This window comes from Pseudorca crassidens, chromosome 11 (assembly GCF_039906515.1).
Source record: "Pseudorca crassidens isolate mPseCra1 chromosome 11, mPseCra1.hap1, whole genome shotgun sequence".
Classification (NCBI taxonomy): Eukaryota; Metazoa; Chordata; class Mammalia; order Artiodactyla; family Delphinidae; genus Pseudorca; species Pseudorca crassidens.
The window spans coordinates 50,953,537-50,958,598 of record NC_090306.1 but is presented as its reverse complement, the minus strand read 5'-3'; the positions used below and the strand labels follow the sequence as shown (position 1 = coordinate 50,958,598).

General features: G+C 41.7%; 1 pseudogene; it reads right to left on the bottom strand.

Annotated features, from left to right (window-relative positions):
• Positions 1 to 1,594: 1,594 nt before the first annotated feature.
• Positions 1,595 to 3,008, bottom strand: LOC137202918 (small ribosomal subunit protein uS9m-like; annotated as a pseudogene).
• Between the last annotated feature and the right edge of the window lie 2,054 nt (positions 3,009 to 5,062).

The window sequence follows — 5,062 nt, the reverse complement described above, 5'->3', positions numbered from 1 at the left end:
TAAATTTTAAATGAATTAATATATACAAATCATATAGACCAATGCATGGAGAAAAGAAAAATTCAATTAATATTAGCTATTATTACTATTAGCAAAAAGCAAGAGCTTGGGCTCAGAATGTTAATATATTAAATAAACTTAGGTTTGGCAGTGAGTAGCAGAAAACTCAAAATGACTATGGCTTTAAAAAGACAAAAGTTTATTTCTGTTTCATGTAAAAGTTTGGAGATAATCATTTCAGGGCTGACGTACCTTCTGTGTCAGGAACCCGGCTTATTAGGTCTTGTTGTTCTGCTAGCTATGTTGTCTGTTGCTCCACTCAACTCACGTTCAACTTTGGCTTGACCATATCCAGCCACATCCGTCTGTGTTCAAGTCAGCAGAGAAAAGGAGAGGCTAAAAAAGAAGAGATAAAAGGTACAAACTAACTCTTAAGTTTCCCAGAAGCTGACACATATAACTTGATCTGACATACTTTTGGTTAGAACTTAACAGCAAGACACTACTAACAGCAAGGAAAGCTGAGAAACATAGTGTTTATTATAGGCATGCATGAAGGGACAAGCATTTTGGGGGGCCTGTCTAGGTTTTTCTTAAGGAGCTAAAAAAATGAGAGGGAGGGGCGTGAACTTTGTTTCAGTGTTGGCTGGAAATTTGTTTTTCCTAATATATCACTTTTCATAACAATGGATTTATTAGGAAATATTACATGTCTTATTTACCCTCTTTTATATTTTTAATAATATCCTCTGTCCTAGTTACATGTTTTCTCCTATTTTCTTTTTTCTTTTTTGCGTTACGCGGGCCTCACTGTTGTGGCTTCTCCCGTTGCGGAGCACAGGCTCCGGACGCGCAGGCTCAGTGGCCATAGCTCACGGGGCTAGCCCCTCCGTGGCATGTGGGATTCTCCCGGACTGGGGCACGAACCCGTGTGCCCTGCATCGGCAGGCGGACTCTCAACCACTGCGCCACCAGGGAAGCCCAACGTAGAATCTTTAAAAAAAAAAAAAAAGTGTCAAACTCAGAAACAGAGAGTGGAATGATGGCTGCCAGGGGCTGGGGGAGGGGATTGGCCTGTTGTCTTCCACAGAGACTCGGCTGAGCTCCTGACAAAGACACTCCACAGACTTCTTTCTTCTCAACAAGCACTCTCATCCCTCAGTTTTGAAAAATATGTTGTAACAACTGCTATCTGGGAAAACGACAGAGTTAGGGGGAGTGAGTCCAAGTCTGTCCTGTCATTAAGTTAGCAGTGTGGCTCTGGTGGGTCAGATCTGTGGGGCTGGGCCTTTCCGTCCGCAAAAGGCGGTCTCCTGATTGGATTTTGCTAAATGCTCCTTTCAGGTCGAATATGCCAAGATTCTGCGTTATGCTTCTAATCTGAAAAAGTTTTAAAAGTAAAGCAGCAGAACAAAGCTAAACCGTTTTAAATAATTACTTTTAGAAGGTAACCTTTACGACATTGCAGTTTAGAATAAATCATCTCACAACTCCAACGTCTGATGGTGCTGCTTCATCCCGGCCAGCAACTCTCTCCTGCGCGTCTGCCACATGGCAGGTGCACAGCGTCCCTCTCCTTTCCCGCCCAGAACACTCAGCGCTTCTTCCAGGTGAATTTCCCGGGGGCTCCCTCCTGGCCTGGCTTCTTCCGCTCTCTGACACGGGGATCAGCAGTAAGCAGTCCCGCTTGGGTATCCACTCGACCTTCTCCTCGGTGACAAAGCTGCATAAGGCTCTAGCCGTCTGCAAGCGGACGGTCCGCGCCTGCGCCCCCCGCCTGCCCCGCCCCCCCATGCCGTGTAGGTCACGTGGTGTTCTCCAAGCCGGATGAGGAAGTGGAAAGGGAGTTATCAGCTGTTATCTGTCCTGAGTTACCGGAAAGTAGAGCAGGTAGTCGATCCCATTTACTTCTATCCTCCCACTTCCATGGTGATAAACAGCCACTTCCGCCTTTGCAGTCTTTCTGTTACCTTGGCCTGTGCTGAAGGCCATACCCTTCTCGTCATACTGCAAAGGCTCAATCAGCTGTTTTTTCGGTTGGTTACACTCCTGCGGAACCTGCTGACAAATCTTCAGCCGCGTCACACGGCAACGCCAATAACCTTTCCAGCAGCCGAATGAACTGTGCGTAATCTTTTTTTTTTTTTTTTTTTTTTTTGCGGTATGCAGGCCTCTCACCGTTGTGGCCTCTCCCGTTGCAGAGCACAGGCTCCGGACGCGCAGGCCCAGCAGCCATGGCTCACGGGCCCAGCCGCTCCGCGGCATGTGGGATCCTCCTGGACCGGGGCACAAACCCGCGTCCCCTGATTCGGCAGGCGGACTCTCAACCACTGCGCCTCCAGGGAAGCCCCCTGTGCGTAATCTTGATCTACAGTTTTTCCACTAACGTTTCTTCCAGTTTCTCCTTAATCAGCCATCTGCTGCCAGTCGGGTCTTTGACTTTAGTTTTTTCTGAAAACAGACCTTTGGCTCACAGCTGGTCTTGACGGTTTTCTACATCTGGTAGCTTTCCGTATGCTCCATGCATTAATGAATAATATGACTGTCTGCCAGTATAAAAGAGAAAATGAAATGGGCGGCCATCTTCTCCCCACTGGATTGTCCTTGTCTTGGAAAAATCTCTTCAGGATGCTTCATTATTGGCCGGGCTCGCTTCTCAAACAAACCACTGGGAAAAAGGTAAGCAATCGCTCTAGCAATATCCTCTTGGGTAAAAGTTTCTGGATCTTCTCCCATCATGTTGGCTAAGTGTCTCTTTCCTATGTTGAATTCTTCAATCTGCTTTTTAGTAAAATCCACTGTGGAAGTTTCACGTTTTAAGGCTGCAACATTTTTCCTTGTTGTTACAACTGTGGTGTGTCTTAAGCCTTACTATTTGGCATCCGGGACTTCTCTGCAGCTTAGCAGCTGCGGCTTTCCAGAGGCCCTGACCTCGGGCAAAGCTAACCCTACCCCCAAGAAAGCCGGTATGAAGCGGCTGCGCCGCAGTACACACGGATAGCCGCCATGTTGGCTGCGGGAGGCGCGGGCAGTAGGACGAAAAGCCGTCTCATCTAATTATTACACGGCCACAACTTATCAATACCTACGCTTCCCTGTGCTCCCATTTTTCCACAATGACATCTTTCATATTGTTTCAGATCCCCTTGACTCTATATTTAATTCACTTCTGCCCAAGTAGGCAAGGTATTGTCTCACCACTGCAGAGGAGCTAAATTGGGATGGTAAATATTCAACGAACTTAGACCTCATTAATAATACTAAAATGTTTTCCTTATAATTCTGTTTCACTAATAAAAGTTGGACAGATAAATAGTTAATAAATATTAACATGACTATTTAATATTAATATATAAGTCACAGAGGACAATCCATTCTACCTAGGCTAAAATTATGACAATAACAAATAAGTGCACAAAAAGGGATCATTTACTTCCCTATATTATAAACTCTAAAATACTCATGCTTCAAAGTATACTGCAAAGTACTCACATTTGGAAATGTAATCCTTGGAAAAGCCATGGCCTTGTACCATTCCTTCTTCTAATCCATAGATGAGACCTATGAAACCAGTTGAAATGTTTTCATAATAACGTATTTTTAAATTACCCCTAGTCTTCTCTCTTCTGTGTATTAAGTATTCTCGTTTGTCTTTCAGTCAGAATCCAAAAATTGTTCACTTTGATGTCATTCAAGCCTTACTAAGGAGTGCTTTATTATATCCCAAAAAGACAAGCAAAGGAGCAATTATTCATGCATAATAGGTGTTGTACAGGGAAGCACTAATTGTTATGTATCCACCTCTTTCCTGACAAAGCAATGTCCTAAGCAGCTGTGGAATATAGCAAATACTATTTAAACGTATTTACCGTAGAATTTCATTTCACCACATAACAATAAAAAAAACTTACATCATTTGTCAGTACAACTTTGATTGCATGTATACTTTCTTTTACTAATAATTCATCTCAAAGTTCATTGCTTAAGGTTGGAATAATGGGGACAAAACTGAGGAACTAAATGAAAAGCAGAATTCTACATGATAGTATTATCAGCTATAGATACTGCTTTAAACTTTTCTCAGTACAAAACATTGGATCATAAAAAACATCTCCTGGTTAGGAATCAGTTTCAAAATACTACCAAACATCATCTGTATTCAGTTAAACCAAATGTTAAACACTAAATGATATATAGTATTCAAGAGAAATAAGACACCACTTTTCGACAAAAAGAAAAATGTGCATAAAATTGAATGTTACGTTTCATTAGTTCATGTTCTTTGCAGTCATCAATTGATCTTTTGTAAAAACTAACAAAGTATGAACTGAAAAGAATATCAAACATTCTTAGGAACAATAGTGACATGTTCAGTAAATAAAATTGCTTTAGGTGGTTTTTCTGAATAAAGATATTCACAGAAAGAGTGGCCCAAGCTCATTTGTTGCCAGTGGGCTGTATGATACAGGAGCTGTCATACGTTGCATAGTTAAAAGTTTTTCAAATTCATGGACTTCTAATAAGATTGTAACCTTCAAACAACATTTAAAATAAATTCCACTTTTCCCACAATTTATCATTTTCTAGAAAATGTATAGTCACAAAAAAAGGATTTTATTAGAAGGGTTCAGTTGAAATAGAGATGTTGTAGACTTTGGGAGAAGAAGAAAAGACCAAGTTTGAAACAATAATAATATCCCTCAGGTCAAGCATTGCCTGTTAGTTAATGAATAACTGGGTTAGAGAACCCCAAGGCAAAGCCTATTCCTTAAATAGCATCGTGTATAGCTGATAAGAGTTTTCATATTGACATTTTCTGTAGTTTCCCACTGGTCTCTTTTTAAAGCTATGGGTCCTATTGATCCACATCCCTATGTTCCCTTTTAGATGTTCTTCTCAAGAAATATGCTTTCATAGATTTGTAAATGTGTGCACAAAAAGAAAAAACATGACCTCAGGAAAATATCATGGGGCAACAGTAATAGGTCTTATGCAAGATGTCTGCCATTCTCTGGAGAATGAGGATTGAATGTGGAGAGTGTAGGGAGAGATGCAGTAAGTG